This window comes from Mus caroli, chromosome 2 (assembly GCF_900094665.2).
Source record: "Mus caroli chromosome 2, CAROLI_EIJ_v1.1, whole genome shotgun sequence".
In the NCBI taxonomy this organism is placed as follows: Eukaryota; Metazoa; Chordata; class Mammalia; order Rodentia; family Muridae; genus Mus; species Mus caroli.
In genome coordinates, this window is record NC_034571.1 from 144005578 (window position 1) to 144026800 (window position 21223).

Below are 21223 nucleotides of genomic sequence, written 5' to 3' on the forward strand. Positions count from 1 at the left end.
CTCTCCTCCCCTCTCCTCTCCTCCCCTCTCCTCTCAATGCCCTTTCGTGGAGTAGCCCAACTTATCTGCATTTTTTGGTTCTCAGCTGATATGTCTCCTCCCTGGAGAGGTTTCCCATATCTCCCCCCCCCCATTCCTTCCCTCTCCAGTAGACACCATTTCTTTTCCTTCATATTCATATGTAGCTATACCCCTAAGCGGCTGTCCTTGATCTTGCTGTCCCTCCAGGATATTCAGTCAGAGCCTGGTGGGCAGAATAGTGAAGTACCTGAGGTGAACACCTGGAGTACAGCACCTGGGTAAAGCACCTGGAGTGAGCACCTGGGTGAAGAACCTGGGGTGAGCACCTGGGGTGGAGAACCTGAGGTGAAGCAGCTGGGGTGAAGCGCCTGGGCTAGAAAGCCTAGAGAAGAGCCGGTGAGCATGTGGGTGTTCAGGCTACTCCTAGGTAGAAAGCTCAGTTGAGGAATTGCCTCCATGAGACTAGCCTGTGAGCATATCTGTGAGGAATTCTCTGATTGTTGGTTGATGTAGAATGGCCCTGCCCACTGTGGGTGGTTCCATCCCCGGGCAGGTAGGACGGTAACCTGAAGGTGAAATAACCTTTCCTTCCCGAAGTTGTTTTGGTCGTGGTGCTTAACATAAAAACAGAAAGCAAATGAGAACAAAGGCCTGGGGGCAGGTAAAGGTGCTCTGCCACCAAAACCAGACAGTTTAAGTTAGATCCAGGCATAGTGGAGGAGAAAACCGACTCCCATAGACCTCCACATGTGTGCCAAAGCATATCCGTGAGTGAGCTGTCACAGGCAGTGGCTCATGGTTATCACACATACACACACATGCACGCACATATGCACGCACATATGCACGCACATATGCACACACACACATACAAAGTAGATAAATGCAATCTTAAAAATAAACATTTTTAAACACCCCACACACAGGCTGGGCAGTGGTGATACACGCCTTTAATCCCAGCACTCAGGAGGCAGAGGCAGGTGGATCTCCGTGAGTTCCAGGCTAGCATGTTCTACAGGACAGCCAGGGCTACACAGAGAAACCCTGTCTCGAAAAAACAATAATCAAACCAATCATACAAACAAACAGATTTACACAGCCATAGAACAACAACTGCAGTCAAAGGCCGAGCACAGAAGTTTCTCCATAAGTTTGAACTGAAGACCTCTAAATCCCTTCGCCAAAATGTACGGAAGGATGTAGCTCCATGGTAGAATATTTGCCTAGCATGTGTGAGGTTCTGGCTTCAGTCCCCAGCACTACTACAACAAAAAGTACCAGCGTCGGAGGTCAGCTGAAAAGCTTTGCCAATAGAAGGGGAAGCCAGAATCCTCATCACGTTTTTTCATCCAAGATGCACCCAGATCCTGGATGCCAGAACACAAGAGCCTCGGGACCACAAACTTTAGACAGGCAACACAGGCGGTGGGGGTGGGAGGTGGGGGGTTGGGGAGAGATGGCCACTGGGTCATCTCCTGCTGCACAAACCTGATGATCTGAGTGTCCTGGTGACAGGCACACAGCGGCCTCCCAACGCTGATCTGCTGAGTGGAGAGCTGTAAAAACAGAAGCCTGCGGGGACAGCCTAGCTAGTGAAGGGCACACCATATACGCATGAGGACCTGAGTTTGAGCCCCTAGAGTCCACTTAAAAAGGCTGGTGGCACACACTTGTAATCCCAGTGCTGAGAAGGAAGGGACAAACAGACTCCTGGGGCTGGCTGGCCACCCAGTCTAGCCAAACTGGCAAGCCCCAAGCCAATGAGAAACTGTCTCCAAAAAAACCAAGGTTGATGGTTCCAAATGAATAACACCCAGGTTTACCTCTGACCTCCACGTGAACACACACACACACACACACAAGACACCAAAACCTCAAGATCATAAGCTGTTGCTCTAACCGTTTGCTTGTATTAATCAAGGAAGGCCTTCCAGAGGAGGGGGCGGGTGAACAGGGGTTTGATGGAGTGCGTTCTCCTACTTACTGGACAGACAGAGAAATGGAAGCACAGCAAGGTAATGAGACTTGTTCAAGGTCACACAGGAGGAAGAGAGAAACAAGGGTTGAACAGAACCCAGGACTCGGGACCCAAACCAACCATTTCTTCTAAATGCCAGGTGGGTCCTAGAGCAGTAGGCAAGAGGAAGCCTGGGGAGAGACTCCCAGCCAGAGTCTGGAATCCATTTGCCAGGCCATCAGTGTTTTCCCAGGGAGAAGTGGGAGGCCCTGGCCTGCCCACTCCCCAACGCCATCTGTTCCCTGTTTATTTATTTATACTTAAGTCTCACCCTCCAACCCTGCTGGGGGCACCAAACATACCAGTATCCCTGCAGAGAGGGGCTAAGGGGACGGGGACTGTCAAATGCTGCTGGGCTCATGCCCCAGCTCAGGCGTCCGTGCCTTGTAGCTGCTGTCCCTTATTTCAAGCTGTAAGGCAGCCTGTGGGCTTAGAAGGGCAGAGCCAGCATAGCATGGTGGACAGAGCCCAGCATGACCACGATCAGCAAGACTATTGCCCAGTCCGTAGCTCTGGGCTCCATTTCATCTCTGCAGACTCAGCCTGCACATCACTGACACCAAGTCATAGTCCCTGAGCCCTCTCCAGGACCCTTACCCCAGGTCCCAGCCCTGTGTGGGTTAGTGATGCTGGTGCTCTGCCTGGGGTCAAGCCTGTCTTCCGATCCACCTCTCGTCTGCAGGGAAGGCACAGCCACATGAAACAGCGGTTTCATCTCTGTTCCCCCCGAGGCCACCCTAGAAGGCTGGTACTGTTGCCTGCTGTCATGGCATCAAATGCAAACTTCAGGGAGCTGGGTCCCCCTGCTCACTAACACCAGTGCACTGAAGGTCTAGCTGGGAAGAAAGCTCAGGCTGCCCCAGGGCTTCTCTGTAGTCACCCACTCCAGCCCTTTACATACAGCCTTCCTCCTCCTGAACTCCTTTCCCACGGGGACCTTTCCCTTGGTCCTTTTCCGGTTTGAGTCTTCCTCTCCTTTGACTGCAATCCTTTCTGTCCCTACTGTGCTTTCTGGGACTGAGTGCCCCCACCAGTTACTCCTGCTGACCTGGCCTGTTACACAGCCCTTCTTGGAGCACACAGGAGTCCCTGCCTGTTTCAGTGAAGCCTGCGCCCCCTCTCCTGCTCACATCGGTTGCTTGAGCCTTCCTCCCTCACTGAGGTCCCTATCTTCAGGCAACCCCCGCTCAGTGTCCCCTCTGGATTCAGGGGTTCCATGGTGCCCTCAAAACTCTTCTTGGAGAGTCATGAGTCATCTGGGCAGACCCTCATTCTGGGGTCCATACTGCCCTTACTGAAGCCATGGGAGCAAACATCTGCAAAGTGAGGGAGAACTGGCTGGGGGCTTCTTCCACAGCTGGACAGGAAACTGCAAGAGGGGTCCTAAGAGGCCAGAGAAGGGAGGGGGAGGGGACATTTTCTGGCCACACCCCTCTGCCTGATGGGCCCTGGAGAGGCTATTTTCCTCCTTATTGCCCTGGGGAAACTGAGGCTTAGGAGAAACTTCCATCCACCAAAGTCTTGCAGAAATTCTCCACTGGTTTTGAACCTAGGTTTACCCCACATCTCAGCTGCTTTCAGCCATATACCCAGGCCTTCCAGGGCAATACAGAGTGAGTCCACTTCGGGTCCTGCATTGTCCGGGCCTGGTGACAGGGGAAACCAGGAACCTCAGGAAGGGTGGGGACTATGGGGAGAGCAGGCAGGTGTCCAGGGTGCTCTGGTACCCTCCCCGGTGCTCCATCTCCGACCCCAGTGAGCCCCGGGCCCCCGCAGTGCCTCCTCATCTGGCCTCCATGTGCTCACGCTGCACCTGAGTACACAGGCGGGCCAATCTGTCTTGGACTGTCAGAGGATCAATGGGACTCCCAAGGCCAGCACAGCAGGGCACTAGAGGGGAGTCCCTAATGAAAGCCAAAAAGGGGACCCGGCAGGCAAAGCTAGGCACACGAGAACAGCCAGGCTAAGGATGGGCTCCAGGCTACAACCAGCATTTTGATGGCAAGGGAGCCCCTGGAAGGCCCCGCTCTCAGGGCTAGGACCTGTGGGCTCCTTGCATGTGGAGGTGGGGAAGGGTGGGGAAGGCTGATTTCCAGGCTCATGCTACCTCTGACCTTGAGGGCCAGTCCCTTGCTCTCTCTGAACCTCAGCTTCTTTACATTTTTAGAGGTGAAAGGTTGTGGCTATAGCTAAGCGGGTAGAGGACTTGTTTGATGTGTGATGACTTCATCCCCAGAAAGAAGGGCCAGGGCAGAGGTGGCACTACCTGGTATGGTACCACAGGGGATCCTGAAGGCATATGCCAAATAAGAGGTCTCTTTTTAGGTACAAAAAAAGTCTCCAAAATGTGAGCAGAATAAAGCAAGGTACAGGACTATGCTGCGTTCAGCTGAGCCCTACAAGCAGACCTATTGATACTATAGGTCACCTAAGTCACCTATGTATCTAAAGCACAGCAACCAGTGGCAGGGTGGGACATGATGGGTGGGGGGTGTCATCGATGCCTGGACGGGCAGGGGAGGGAGGCCTGGCCGACTGCACTGCTACTGAAATCTTACTCCCTGCTGACACTTTCCCTGCTCAGATCACAATGACATCTGAGATCTTTGGGAGCTGCCAGGCCGATGCTGCCTTCATCACCGAGCAAACTGAATAGGTGAGGGACGGACCAGGCATCCTCAGCGGGACAAATCAACCCATCGGCCCCTCCCGTGGGCTTCCTGCACTCAGTACCTGATCTGAACCTGATCACGGACAAATAACACAAGAATCAAACTGATCTGTAGTGTAAAAAAAAAAAAAATCATCAAGCAGCCGGGCTGTGGTGGTGCATGCTTTTAATCCCAGCGCTTGGGAGGCAGAGGCAGGCGGATCTCTGAGTTCGAAGTCAACCTGGTTCATATAGTAAGTTTTGGGCCAGTCAGGTCTACACATTTAGACTCTAAGTCAGTCTCTCCCCCTCCCCCTCCTCCTCCCATTCCCTCTCCCTCTCCCCCTCTCCTCCTCTCTCTCCCTCTCTCCCTCTCCTCCTCTCTCTCCCTCTCTCCCTCTCTCTTCCCGCCCCACCCCCACCAGAAGAAAGAAAGAAAATCACCTAGTGGGATATGTCTGAAATCGCAGCCCTGAGGAGGCAGAGACTGGCGGGCCAGCCTGGGCAACACACCAAGGGTGCTGCCTCAGAAACAAATGATGAAGTGAAGATTGTAAGGGTCAAAGAATGGTTAAGAGATTGTTCCAGAGAAAGGAGACAAAGAGATGGTGAAAACTAAATGAAAAAAAATTTAAAAGAACCCTCACTGTTGATGGATACTGGACCAGATAATATTTCACTGGATTGTTGTAAGGACATGGGTGGACAAGTTGGTCAAGGGTCACATCAGCGTATCAGTGCCCTGGCTTCTGTGTCTGTTCTGTGATTTTTATAAGAGAGCACTTTTGCTTTCTAGAAAAAAAGGATGCATGGGTTAACTTAGAGATAGGAGGAACTATGTGGGCAACTGACAGCCATTCAGAGAAAAACCTATCCCAAGCAGAGCGAAATGAACTATCTAAGGAGTCCGAGGCCAGGCCACAGGGCACTCCTCAGGGCAGTTTTCTAGTCTTTCTGTGACACTGCAAAGTAAAAGCCAAGTGTGGATGCGCTTAGTTGGTGGATGCACAGGCGGCATCCTACGTCCTTGGCACTTGTGACTGCATCCACCCTCACACCCACCCTGAAGGCGTGGCTGCTTCCTCTTGGTGTGGATGGCATAGAGAGGCTGAGTTATCTTGCTGAAAGTCACACAGCAGGGAGAGGTGATGCCCACAGATAACGGTGATGGTGGTGCCAGTGGAGGTGGCTGCAGCTTTTGGCAGTTATCACCAATGCATTGTGGGTCTTTCTGTGCTATAGCTTCCAGAGTCACCTTTGCAGAAAGCAACATCCCTGTGCCCCGACCCCAATCCATTGCTTCAGTAAATAAGTCTTGAATGGAATTATCTCTCTGGCTTGTGGCTGTCTTCTCTTTTGTATGCTAACTAAAAATTCAATTTAAAATGTTATCTGCAGAGCTGGGTGGTGGTGGCACACACCTTAAATCCTGGCACTCAGAAACAAGAGGCAAGTGGATCTTTGTATGTTTGAGGCTGGCCTGATCTACAGAATGAGTTCCAGGACAGTCAGGGCTATACAGAGAAACCATGTCTTGAAGAAATAACAAACAAACAAAAAAATGTTACCTGCATTAAAAAGGTGAGCCTTTAATCCCAGCACTCGGGAGGCAGAGGCAGGCAGATTTCTGAGTTCAAGGCCAGCCTGGTCTACAAAGTGAGTTCCAGGACAGCCAGGGCTATACAGAGAAACCCTGTCTTGATAAACCAAAAAAAAAAAGGTGAGCAAAAAGAGCAGAATCGTTGTCCTAACGGAGTGCCTACCGTATGTGAGAGCAGTGCTCACATAGGGATTAAGGAGACATGCTAGGCCTGCGGTTCTCAACCCTTCTAATGCTGCACCCCTTTAATGCAGTTCCTCAGGTCCTGGTGACCCCCAACCATAAAGTTATTCAGTTGCTGCTTCATAGCTATAATTTTACTAATGTTATGAATTGTAATGTAAATATCTGATATGTAGGATATTTGATATATGAATTCTGTGAAAAGGGTTGCAAGCCACAGGTTGAGAACTGCTGAGCTAGACCCAGTTCCCCACCTCCAGGACTCAGGAGCAAGCCAACCAGAAAGGAAGTCCAAAGCAATGGCTGCCTAGAAAACGTTTCACTAAGGAAGGAGGCTCTAGGTTGTGTTTTGACGAATATTTAGGCATCCCTGAAATGATGAGAAGAGGAAAGGGCTCTCTGATGGATGGCAAAGACCCAGTGGCAGAGCCAGTGGGCTTCTGGGATAGCATTAGGACAGGAGACTGGGCAGGGTGTGAGATCTCATGCCTTTAACCCCAGAACTCTGTAGAGTGAGGCCCAAGGTTGGTCACAAGTTCAAGGTCAGACTGAGCTATGGAGTAAAAACCTTGTCTTGGAACTTAAGGAATTCGAGAAGCAGGCAAGAGCACAGAGGGAAAGGACTAAGGGACAAGCTTCATCGTGCTGTTTCTAGAGAACCCAGCTAAGGTCACCTCTCTCCTGTGTCGCCCCCACCCCATCCCTCCTCAGCAGCAGATAGCTAAGTTTTGCTCCTTTTCCAAGTCACCCCTCATCTCACCACACACCTGGTTTCATTGTCCAGCAATCCATTCCTTTCTGTTGGTCTCCACTCTCTTCCTCTGCCCCGAGGCATTGTGGGAAGCCACCTGTGCACCATCCACCCAGGGTAGAAATGCTGGTAATGGCGGTGGTAGTGCTGGTGAAGCCTGAGATTCTGAAATTTGTCTAGCCTCTATCCCCTGGTGGTGCCTGTCTTAGGGTTTCTATTGTTGTGGTGAACACCATGACCAAACACATGTTGGGGAGGGAAGGGTTTATTTGGCTTGTATGTTCTGAGCACAGTCGATCACCAAGGGAAACCAGAGCAAGAACTGAGGGCGGGAGGCTGGAGACAAGAACAGAAAAGGAGGTCCTTTGAGGGTAGAGAGGGGCTGTTCCTGGGAGTAAGCTAGGGCTGCCTTGACCCCCACTCTCCTACAGAGCACCGGCCCTTAGCAGGAGGCTGTGAAATAAAACCAGCCCTTCATTCTAGCTCCCAAGTTTCCAGGAACCAGAGGGTGAGTGGTCCAGCTAAGATGCTGGCCCTCACCTTCATGATAGTGGGACTGTGCCCACAACAACCCTTACCCAGAGGTTCATTCACATGGTGCTTTTGGCCCTGACCGTGGATAAGAGTGGGGAGTCCCTCCCCATGGGGCAGGTCTTACTTCCTCTACACATCAGCCTATCCCTGCCTGGGTCCCATGTTTTATCCCACTGTGGTGGCTTCATTTCCAAGGTGAACAAACAGACTAAGGTAACTGCCATGCCCTTTCTGGGTCTTCCCTTGAGAAAGAACCTCATCTCTTAGGTGGGAGGAGCTGAGCTCAGCCTCTGGCTAGGTGGGAGAATTCACAAACATTACAAAACCACCACCCCTCAGTAGTGTGTGCAGAGTTTACATCCCAAACCAAGGGGTGAGTGTATAAGGTCGCACCACATTATCCTCTATATCGGCATGTTTAAAAACATCACAGGGACTGGGGGTAAAGAGAGTGGGGCTGAAGGAAGGAGATCAGCAATGTGTGAGCACTGGATGAACGTAAGGGCTTGGAGGGGAGAGGGTAGGCAGTCCCCAAGCCAGTCTGGGTCTGGTTGACCAAGGGTGATGGTGTAGGGGAGGGCAGAGTCAGCAAACAGTCATCACTGACAGTCTGAGCACAGTTCTGGAAGCTGGCTTTTCCCAGGCACCATTCAACTGTGTCCTCTCAGAAAGTACCCATTTGCTCCAGGACCTTGTAGACACGCTTTTAACAACACACCTGTCATAAACGTATGACCCACTCCTTTGTTCTGAGGACCCCTGTGCACCTTCTTCTTCATTATTCTACCTCTTTTTCAACATGTCAGGAGAGCTTAATGTTAGTGGTTAGTAAGCGTGCTCATCGCTCATTTTTAAATTTTATGTTTGACAGGATCTCTCTATACAGCCCTGGCTGTCCTGGAACTCACTATGTAGACCAGGCTGGCCTCGAACTCACAGAGGTCTGTCTATATGTATATATGTATGTATGTATGTATGTATGTATGTATGTATGTATGCAAAGCTGACCATTTGGTATTGGATATCTACTTGGTATGTTCTTCCCTAGGAAAGACTGTTCTCCCTTTCTCAATATTCCTTGGTTGCCTGTAGTTCTTCGTTGTCTTAGTTAGGGTTTTATCGCTGTGAACAGACACCGTGACCAAGGCAACTCTTATAAGGACAACATTTAACTGGGGCTGGCTTACAGGTTCAGAGGTTCAGTCCATTATCATCAAGGCAGGAACATGGCAGCATCCAGGTAGACATGGTGCAGGAGGAGCTGAGAGTTCAACATCATCTGAAGGCTGCCAGTGGAAGACTTCCAGGCAGCTAGGATAAGGGTCTTAGCCCATACCCACAGTGCCACGCCTACTCCAACAGGGCCACACCTCCTCACAGTGCCACTCCGTGGGCTGAACATATACAAACCATCACATTTGTGTAGTGTTGATACATGTTGGGGGGGTGTTCTTTTCTTTGACAAGTTCTCACTATGTAGCCCAGGCTAGCTTAGAGTGCTGATGTTCTAGCTCCTGTGCTGGAATGACAAGTGTGAGCCACCACACTCAGCTCCTTTCTTCACTTAATATATATATATATATATATATATATATATATTATATTATAGATGTACAATATATATTATATATATTATAGATGTACAATTCTAGATATCATATAATACATATAACTAGTTCATAACATATGCTTATATTATAGAATATATAAATATACAATATATAACATATGTAATATAAATAATATAATAAAATATATTAATTTATTAAATATAAGAATAAAATATATTATTTGTATAAGAAATGTAATATTATAATAGCTATATAATTTTAGAGAGAGTAGTATGCTTATGTGCACATGCATGTGTGCAGGACAGATGTCTTCCTCTGTGATCTTCACTCGCTGTCTTTTCTCCTTGAGACAGATTTTCTTATGAACCTGGGACTTGCCCTTTTGCAGCTCAGCTAGCAGCCAGCGATTCTCCTGTCTCTGTCCCATCCTAGCACTAGTGTTACAGGTATGTGTGACCACAGCCAGCTTCTTACTACATGGACGCAGGCTGACCCGAACTCAGGCACTCATGGTTTGCAGCAAGTCCAACTACCCACTGTGCCATCTCCCCTGAATCATCCATTACATGTCCCCACCATATTTATTATGGTTCCTGACACCCCCATTGTATATTTGTGCTGGTATTGATTTAACCTACCTGCTATCTGTAGGAATTTATTTTATATCATTTTATTATTTCTTTAAAAATGTAAATGGGGATAGGGAGGGCTGACAGACGGTTCAGAGGTTAAGGGAACTTTCTGATCTTCCAGATGACCTGGGTTTGGTTCCCAGCACCCACATGGCAGCTCACAAGTGTCTATAACTGTAGGTTTAGGGTTAGCCAGTTTCTTCTTCTGTCTTCCTGGAGTGCTGCGTGCAGGTGGTACACACACATGCATTTAGGCACAACACTCATACACATAACATAAAAATAAACTTAAAAAATTTTAAGTTTAAAGATAGACCAGAAGAGATGGTTCAGAAGTGGAGAATGCATATTGATTTTACAGAGGTCTGAAGTTTGGTTTCCAGCACCCAGGATAGGTGACTTACAAGGGCCTGTAACTCCAGCTGCAGTAGACCTGACATCATCTTCTGGCCTCACTAACACTTGTACCCACATGCACTCCACCCCCACACATATGTACGTAATTAGAAATAAAATAAATCTCTTTTATTGGACTCAACATCTCACTATGTAGCCAAGGCTGTCCTGGAACTCACTGTGTACACCAGGCTTACAGAGTTCCTCTGCTTCTGCCTCCTAAGTGCTGGGTTTAAAGGTGTAAGCCACTATACCCAGCTAAAACAAATCTTTAAAGGAAAGAAACACTTAAATGTAGACAGTTGAGTTTTAAAAAGAAACTTAGTTGATAGATAATCACGTCTAAATCCTCCATCTCTCCATTTAATCTACTTATCTCTATATTGTCAGTTGCTCCTGGGTTTCTCTAAGAGATAATTTTCAGAGACTTTGGGGTGGTTTAAATGAGATACCCCTGTAAGCCTTGGGCATTTGAATACTTGGTGGCTAGTTGGCAACGTCTGGGTAAGGATTTGAATGTGTGTCCTTGCTGAAAGAAATATGTCACTGATGTGGGCTTTGAGGTTTCAAAGAGAGCCATGGCCAATGTGCTTGCTGTCTGCTTCCTGCCTGTGGTTTGAAGTGTGAGCTCTCCACTGTTGCTCCAGCCACTTCCGTTCTGCCATCATGGAGTCTAACCTTTTGGGACCGCACTCTTTCTTCTGTGAGCTGCCTTTGTCTTGGTGTTTTTATCACAGCAACAGAAAAGTGACTAATACTTTCTTCAAGAGAAACAAATTCCAGGACTGTTAAAAATCCCTTATGTAGCCGGGTGGTGGTGGCGCACACCTTTAATCCCAGCACTTGGGAGGAGGCAGAGGCAGGTGGATTTCTGAGTTCCAGGCCAGCCTAGTCTACAGAGTGAGTAGTTCCAGGACAGCCAGTACTACACAGAGAAACCCTGTCTCAAAAAACAAACAAACAAAAAATCCCTTATATAAAGTAACTTAGTGTTTGCATAGACCCTGAGCACAGGGTCCCATCTGCTGGAAACAGTATCCATGCCTCCCACCTGCCACCTGCTGGACAGGTGCTCCACTTGGCTACTTCCCAAGCTCTCCCCACGTGCTTCAAATCACCCCTGTGACTCCTAGCATCTACTGTAACCGAGCTATGTAAACAGCCGCCATACTGCACCCTAAGTGGGAACAACAACAAAGAAACAAGTTTGTACACAGGAAGGAAAGAAGCAACATTTTTTTAAAGAATATTTCCTATTTGCAGTAGGCTGGATCCACACATTAGCAAAGCTGACTGTACTGCTTCTTTTTATTATACTTTTTAAAGATTTTATGTTTATGTTATTTTAAGTGTTATTTTAAGTTATTTTATGTGTATGAGTGTTTTGGCTGTATGTATGTATATATGCATGTGTATCATGTATATGCCTTGTGCCCATAGAGTTCAGAAGAGGGAGTCAAATCCCAATGAACAGGAGTTAGGATGCCTGTTAGCTGTCATGTGGGTGCTGGGAACTGAACCCAGGTCCTCTACAAGAGCAGCATATGCTCTTTTTTTTTTTTTTTTGGTTTTTCGAGACAGGGTTTCTCTGTATAGCCCTGACTGTCCTGGAACTCACTTTGTAGACCAGGCTGGCCTCGAACTCAGAAATCCGCCTGCCTCTGCCTCCCGAGTGCTGGGATTAAAGGTGTGCGCCACCACGCCCGGCCGGCAGCATTTGCTCTTAACCACTAAGTCATCTCTTCAGTCCCACAACATTCCTTCGTAACCTATCTTCCTTCTCATCTTCTGGGCCTTATAGACCTATACTGCTGGAAGCTGTATGAGTTCTTAGGTATGTTCTAGTGGTATGCAATGCCCTGCTGTATGTATTATTGCTTTCTATGTTTATAATGTGTGTGTATGTGTATGTGATCATGTTCATGTGGGCATGGGCGCACATGTATGTTCACGTAATCAGTGAATGTGCTTCAACACTGCACTTCACTTATGTACCAAGTATGGGAGTGCTGGGAGCATAGGAGTATGTTTCCATGGCAACACTGAAATATACACAAATGTCCTTGTTCCCTCCAGAGCATATAAACTGAGGCTTCCAGTCCTCCATCTGCAGTGGTCTCTCATAAACATTCAATTCACCCCAACCCTGAGATGCTTGCTGTTAATTAACTGGCATCTACTGTTTGCTTTCTGAGCACCAAGAATTTCCTCCGTGGTTCCTATCCCTCGACAGCCCTCATTGTTGGTGGCCCACGTGAAGCTCCCTAGCTGGGCTTAGTTCCTTGTGCCTCTCTGCCCACTCACAGATCCTCAGAGCCTGGCTGTTTACAAAGATTTTGATGCTCAGACTTTGCAGCCTACCTTGCAGCCTACGCTTCTAATCAGCTCCATTTCTCCAAAAAGCAACAGAGACATGATGCTCTGGTCCAGGCCAGGCGTGGCTCTTTCCCACAGATCTGCCTGCCTCACTCCCTCAGCAACTTCAGGGTGTTGCAGTTATAAGAACTCCAAGTTGCAACACAGGAAGGAGCCAGTCCAAGCCCATGGAGCACTGGTCAGGGCTCTCGGGCAGTCGCCTGGAGGAGATCCTGTTTATGGGCAAGGTTGGAGACATAGAGCAGCTGGGGAGATGTCTAGTTGTGCAACTTCAAAGGCTTGCCAGCTTCTCCCATCCTTGGGGCCCTCAACGCTGTCCCTTCCATGTACTGTACTTCAACTTTGGCTACATCAGCCAAAACCAACATCGCTCTCCTGCGCTTTTTAAAGCCCCATCCACCTCCCCACATGGATAGCAGAAAAGACATAAGCATCCCTTGGGCTCCTGAAGTTCATCTTTTACTCGGGGGGAGGGTAAGATATGAATAGGTGAAGATTCCCCGCCATGTACAACTGGCTTTCTGGGATGGAGAAGATGAGGCAGAGCAGAGAGAAGAAATAATGGGTATGTAAGTAAACCATGTGGTTATCTTAGGCAGTAACAGCCATGGTGTTAAGCGCAAAGAACTAAAGGCAACATGGATACGTGAAAAATGAAGAACTGGGCCAGGAAGCACGTGAGTAGAAGAACTTCTATGCCACAGAGCATTGTCTTCCAGCACATGGACCTGGTGTTTGAGGGGCAGACAAGAGGCCAGCATGGTTGGCAAACCAGCAAGCAGAGAGTAAGAGCCAGGACAGGGACAGGAAAAGGAGTCACCACACAGGGCAGGAGACAATGGCCAGGATCTGGATGTTGCTACAGTGATCTGGGGACCAAAGGAGAGTCTTGTGAGGGGTCAGGACATGGCCTGATCTCTGCATCCAGACCACTTCTGTGGCCCCCATGTCAGCAACAAACATGTGAGGGAGTACAATAGGGGAGCATTGAGCAACTGGGCTACAGGAGTCCTCATGGGAGATAAAGGCAGCAGGTCCCCATGATAGCGGTAACTACATAAAAAGCTACCCCAAACCTCAACATCTCAGTATGACATCAATTTCTTCAGCTCTCATGAGTTCAGGCTGGGCACAGCAGGGGACAGAGCTGTTGTAACCTTATAGGATTTCAGACCTCAAAGGCTAGGTGGAATCTACAGCTGACAGTTACAATTATCAGGGGCCTCAGCACGAGACAATTTAGCAAACACGACTAATAACAGGGGTGCTTCCATGCAGCCAGACCAGTGGCTGGGGCACCCTCAGTACACTTGCCCTTTGTACAACTCTGAACTCTGGGGGCAGGACAGCCAAGGAACCACCTTGGAAGTCAAAGAGTCACCTCTGCCCCTTTGCATTATTCAAAGGTAACAAAGCCTATAGACTCAAGTAAAGAGGACCCAGACCTGCCTCTTCTCACGGGAGACCACATTCTAAGACTATCCCAAACACTTCAAGTTTTTGCAACAAATTGAAGGCAGCTGTGTAGGATGGGGCCAGTAGGGTGGCATGGACTTAAAAGTGGTTCTGCTCACGGGGACTCAAAACCCAGTGGTCAAACCAGTCACATTTCAGGTAGGCTGCACACCTGGTGAGTCAAGGCAGGCTTCCTGGAGGAGGTAAGTCCAAGCCACATCTTTAATGAAAACATCCTAGGGTACAGAGAGTAGGAGCCCATATCCTGGGATATGGGAGAGGGTGTGGTGGTAAGGTGGTCTCTGGCACCTGTAGTCTGGGCTGGAATTCTGCATTGCTCTTTACAGTGGGTGACATGGGCAGATCACCTCATCCATGTGCAATAGGGTAACATTTGCATTGTCTTTCTGGGCAGGAAATTCCTGTAAGGTACCTGCTAGACAGAAAGAGTGCTACTGTTGGCTCTGTACAGAGGTGGATGTGAGACAGACAGGACCTAAGTCACAGGCCAGTGGCCAATGACAACTCCTCCCTGTCTCTTAGATGCCAACTCACTTTAGGACAGGTGAAGAAGGTCATTTAGTCCTTGCTTTGTCTCCCCAGGAATTCCAGGTGGTCTGAGGAAGAGATCACTAGCCAGGAATTGGAACCTCAAAACTACTCTGATAGATGCCCTACCAGCTCTACCCCGCCCCCAGCCGGGGCTCTCCACAGCCGCTTCAGTGGGAATTCCTCAGTCCAGCATGGAGTTCCGGTGGATTTTATGGGCCAGCCACAAGCAGACAAATGGAGAAGAAAAACATCCCCCCGGAGCCCACTCGCCTCTCAGAACCTAACTTCCGCTCAGCCGGAAGGATGCTGGGCTGTTTTAACCCTGTGTGGGAGGTGACCTCGGGAGATGGATTCAAGACCCTCCAGGCTCTCGCCCTGAATTGACACTAGTCTTTCCCAAAGCTCAGCTTTTCCCCCTAAGCTTTTGGCAAAGCTGTTTCAAAGGTCTCAAGTCCCAGGCTGGTGGGTGAGATGGCTCAGAGGATGAGGAAGTCTGACAGCCTGAGTTCAGTCCTTGGAACCCATGTGGAGAAAGGAGGGAAATGATGATTGCAAGTTTCTTCTGACCTCCACACAGGCATGGTGGCATGTATTCCTCAACCTCACAAACAAACAAGCACTTAAAGGCCCCAGATGTCTATTAGTGAGCACCGTACATCTACTTACTGGGAAGTGCAGTATGCCAGACTGGCAGCCAAGTGTCCTACGAGACTGAGTCCAGGGCAAGTGTAGGAAATAGGAGAGGCAGTACGGTGGGTCAGCATGGCTTGGCACTCCGCAGAAGGAGTTGACGATCCAGCTGGGCCTGTCTGGTTGGAAAGATCTTAATCCTGGCTTTGCAGACAGAGCAATCTCTCTGAAACTGGCTTCCTGAGAGAATGTGTGCCATTGGTGGGTGGGGCAGGGAAGTATGCCCGGTGTGCACACTGCTGACACTCAACACATAACAGCCATTGTTATGTTGCTGTCCCTCGGTGTCCTTCCTCAAACCTGGCAGGACACCTTGGCACCCGTATTTCATAAATGGCACAAGTGCCTTTACCTGCCTGTTCTTCACTTTCTCACTTAGCAACCAGGATCTTAAGCACCGAGCATATTAAATTCCAGTCAGTCCCCACAGGTTCTGTGCAAGTGAAGTTTATCAGAACTTCACATCAGCAGATGTGCTTGGGGGCAGACAGGGGAGGGGTGGGACTGGTGTGAATTTGTCACCTTGAGTAAGTTGCAGCTAAGGCCAGACAGATCAGCACGCTGACTCCTATTCAGCTTTCTGCTTGTCCCAGTGTCCCTTCACGCCACATTTCCCTACCTGTTGTGCTTTTGGGGGCTGACGTCACTGTTTTAAAAAGACCCTGTGTGTAGCATGGAACCATGTCTAATGCCCCTAACCACAAGAAGTTATATGTGTTTTGACCAAGCCTGCTCAGTCAGTCAAGAGGTTCTCCACCGCAGGAGTGAGGATTAAAAAGAAAAAAGACAATTAGACAACATTGTAGCATGATTCCAGTCAGTTCTGAGACTGAAGGCAGGTTTATTTTTTCCCAGTCCGCCTTTATACCATTTTAATTACATGCAAATATTAAGGGCTAGCAGTACAATAAGGAACAAGCAAGGCAGTAAGCAAAGCCCTGTGATCACTCCCACCATAGCTGTTTCCAAGGGCTTGTCAGAATGACCAAAATATCTGAGCCCACTACCTTGTCCAAGCCCCAAATCAGACTCTTGCCTGAAGCCTACTTCTTTCATTCCACTCTAAAATTAAGATTCCTGCCTGACCTTATGTCCTTGCCAAGGCCTAATGTCAGTTTCCTACTTGAAGCCCATTTCCTTGTCCTTAGCCAATGTCAGATTCCTGCCAAGCTGCCATCCTAAGGCTCCCCATAGTGTTTTAAATCAGTTTTGTTCAAGTGTGAGTAACAAATGTAACAGTGAACTCAAAGTGGGTGACTCAAGGATGTATGTCGCAAAAGGAGTCTCTCAGCAGAGACACACCCCCCACACCCCCGCCCTGGTCACCAAGGAATTGACTATTGTTGAAAATGTGATTAGCAGGCTTGTGGGAGTGAGTACTAAACTCAAAAGACCAGCATCATTACTACCAGGGAGATGCACAGGCTGCAATCATGTAGCCTAGAGTCACAGAGTGTAGTGGAGCTCACCAGACTGACAGGCTGGGGGGAATCTGTGGCCATGGCCATGAGTCGCAGTACAACCAGTGTCACCAACTGGTCTGTCCACCACAAGCTAGTGCTGTGTGTCATGGACACCACAGCGAGGGCCTGTTCTGTGGCATCTATAGTTCCACTTGCTTGATGTGCCAGGGCAGTGTTCCAGCTGAAGGACTTGTATGAGAATTCTGCTCCCTCGACCTGGCCGACAGGGAGAAATCAGAAGCACTTCATCTGGTCTGCTGCAGCTTTGACTTCCCCCTGGCACAGTGGTCTCAGCATGCTGACGCTCTTTCAGTAGCAACTTTGAGCCTCAAAAGCAGGAGGGTCGCAGAGAGCAAGACAGGTGCTACAGCACCTCAACCCAGTGTCTGAGGTCACAGAAGGTCACCTGTACCAAGTGACCAGAGCTGTCCCTTTGCCTGACCACATTATTTTCATGTATGTCTATAATTTTATTATAGTCATCCCTGTTCCCTTCTCTTATCCCACTCCTATTGATGCCCCTCCCCTTCCCAACTAGTCCTCCTGAACACAGCTTCCATCCTGTAGGAAAGCTCCTTAAACAGGAAGCTAAGCAACTCAAAATAGCTTCAGGAAGTCCCTGAAACTGACCGTATTCACTAGGCCTCCCCTACCAACTAGAGCAAGCAATAAAAGCTGAGAGTTCCTCTCAGAGGAGCTGAGCTAAGCTACAAAGAAGAGTCTCAGCCAAGCCAAGGTGACAAACCAGCCAAGCTGTATGGAAGAGGTTTATACCAGAGTCACTGCAAAGGACACTGTCCAGCCTGTTGAGTTGTCTGCAGTGTGCTCCAAGTTCCCATCTCTGTCATCTGTCACCAGTGCTGGGATGGGCTTTGCTGATGAAGATGTCTTTAGGTAATTTCTGTTCCAGTAAAGTAACCCCTCATCCATACCTGTATAAGTCAGTAACCCCAATAAAACTCATTGGTTCTCCCAGTTGAACTTTGGTTGTACCCACACTTTGGTATGCCATGGGTTCCCAATCTGGGATGAATAGATTTGTGTTGCATCTCCCCAGGAAGTACACACTTGCAAGTACATGCAATGGTTTCGTCAGATTGCTTACAGGAGCATATGTAAGAGACTGTCTGCCCAAGCACAGCAACTTATGAGCATCTATATCGCAGAGGGGAAACGTCTCTCCCTTCCCCAACAGCCATTAGTTGCCAGGAGGGATGAGGTCTCTCGAGGCCCTCCCCACTCCACGATAGACTGTTGATTGGCTCAATCTTGTGCACGTTGGGTTTATTCAGGTGATTACAGGAGAGTCATGACCACATCAGGCTCTGAAGATGTTGTACAGAGGCTACTATGACTCTTTAAAGAGTCATCAGAGACTCAACTGCCCCATCTTTCCACTCTCCCATCCTTGGCATGGGACTTCTGTTCTCCCAGCCTCAAGTGGGCTGCTGTGTCTCCAGGAATTCATTTCCATTCCATGAAGGGTAAAAGCCAGAAGCCATCTCCGGAGTGTCTCTGTAATTTCATTTGGGTAAGTGGCCCTCCCTAGAATCTCTGCCCTCTCCTCACTGGCCACACTGAACCACACAGCCACCTATAGCTGTGAGGTAGGGCAAGAAGAGTATTTTCAGCTAGGCTGACTGTCACCCAAGGCACACTGGGATTCTGTTGAAGCTAAGGTATCCTGACCACAGCCCACAGACATACCTTTCATCCCAGGGTAAGCTGAAATACTCTTCTGTCATCAAGCACCCTTAATACAAATTTCTAAACTGCAATGAGACACTTCTCTCAGGAAGTCTTCCCAGATTTCTCTGGTCTCACATCTCACCCATCTATGCTTTTGTTACTATGACAAAATATGTGGAATAAACAACCAGGAAGGATGAAGGATTCATCTGGACCCTCGTTTTGGAGGTTTCTATCTCTGCTACTGAACCTATCATTTCTTTGGACCTGGGATGAGGGTGGACTATCATAGGGAATCAAAATCACTCACTTCATGACAGCCAAGGAGCAGACAGAGGAAGACCAGAAAAGGTCAGGGCCAGGGCCATCAGGCATCCTTCAAAGGCATGCTTGAAGTCACCCACTTCCTCCAACCTGATCCCACCTGTTGGTTTCCACCAATGCCATCAAGTTACAGATATGTCACTGGGGTCAGGGTCCTCATGAGCCAACCATTTCCCCAAAGGCCACTGGCTGGCAAAACAAATAGTCCTTACATAGGAACTTTCAGGGGACATCGAAACTGTAGCACTCTGTGAAATCCTCCTGTCCAAGCTGGGCAAGCCCTAGCTCTACCACCGAGCCACACCCACAGCCTCTACCATCCTCTTGACCTTTCGCATCATCTGGTTCCATCTCATTTGGAACTGGTGCCAAGGCCAACCCTGGCCATGTAGACATCTATGTGGGCTGTGCCATTTGGTGCATGCTTTTCCTGGATAGCCTTTAGCAACAGCCTGACATGCCCTTAGAGGCTTGGTCTGCAGAGAGGCATGCTCGATGGCACCAGCTTTCTCTCTATTCCTGAAAAGTTCTTTCCTGTTCCCAGACTTGCATCTTCTGGAAGACAAAATCAAATCATTACAGACGACTGTGAAGCAAACTCCTCTGGGGCAGAGCTTTGTGTACATCTGAGCTTGAATTACCTGTGTGAACAATATATAGACAATAACTCTAGCAGTTCTTAGATATACGGCCCAGCAAGTTACACGGCCTCCTGGTTCTCTAGTCTACTCATTTGCAAAATAGCATGTTAGCATGAGGATTGAAGAAGGGAACACTGTTCAGGAAAGGGCTGAGCATGTAGCAAGCTCCTCGTGGTATTATTTAAGGTCTGGGGATGGGGCTGTTTGTAGCATACTTGCCTGGAATGAATGCTCCCCACCACCTTATAAAATCGGGCACCATATGCCGATAATCTTGGCTCTAAAGTGATAGAGGATCAGAGCTTCAAGGTCAGCTTGGCTACATAGAAAGTCTGAGGCCAGCTGTGGTTATATGACCCTGTATTGATCGAATATATATGTTATTCCAATATACACTATTTGTTCAATAGAGAAGTGCCAGGAAGCACATTTTTCTCCAACATTTCATTCATATTTTAGTGTCCCTTAAAGAGTGAAGTTCTGGTCCTGTCAGTACGTCCCTGTCAACCTTCTTCTGTCCCAGGATCAGCACTCGCCTACCTACCTGCTCCTTCCTGCCTTGATAGCTCACGCTGTGCTCTCAGGAAAGAGAAGCCAAGCCTGATAGCCAGGCCTATAATCCCAGCTACTCAGGAGGCTGAGACAGGAGGTTCAGGCCAGCCTGGGCTACATACACAGCAAGTTCCAAGTTATACTGGATGACAGGGAGACCATCTTTCAAGAAAGAAAGGAGAAAGGGAAGAAAAATAATGAAGGAAAAGGAAGAAAATAAAAGGTCAGACAAAAACAAAAGCCACAGCGTGAATGGGAGCCCCGGGAGGTCTTTTGCTTTTTAAAGACTTTCCAGAGCCTTTAATACAGTGCAGCTCTCTACGACCTGTAACTTTTATCTTCAGCTTGGAACCCTAAGTATCTGCCAGAGCAACTGATTCCAGGGAATCACCCTCAAAAATGGTGTGGAGAGCGGAATGCTAATGGTGAAATCACAGGCATTCATCCATGGAGGAACGATCATGTCAGGTGGAGGGAGAAGCCTTGTCCCCGTGTCACAAAACAGAGCACATTTCCCCAGATCACAGGCTCACTGTGTGCAGAGTGCTGACTTGGGCCTCGATTTTGTTCTGTTGGATTTCAATGGGACAAAGTAAGAGAGCATTGCCATCTGTCCAGATTCTGCACTTGACAACTTTCTGGCTTTAAGGAAACCCTTGGTGCTGCTCTCGAAGAGGATCGGGTTTGACTTCCAGAACCCACAATGACGTGTAACTCCAGTCTTATAGTATCTGATGCCCACTTTTGGCCTCTGAGAGCACCAGGCATGGGTGTGGTACAGACATGGATGTAGACAACATCTATATACATGAAATAAAAATAGAAGAGTCGGGCGTGGTAGCACTTGTAATCTCGGTGCTGGGAACAGAAACAGGCAGATCCCAGTGGCAATCGAGCTGATGGTCAAAATTAACCACCACAGCAACCATGCGGGTTGGGCTTTGCAGCCTCTTCATTCATTAATGTGCTCATTATTGTCCCCAGTGTGCCAGGCTCCAGCCTAGCACGCTGTCACGAATTCCCCGTCTTGACAATGCACCATTTGCTGAGGAAGAAAGCCAGAGAGGGAGACCAGGCATGCCTGGAACGCATCTCATGAGGAAGTCAGCTAAGTCTAAGAGCCAAA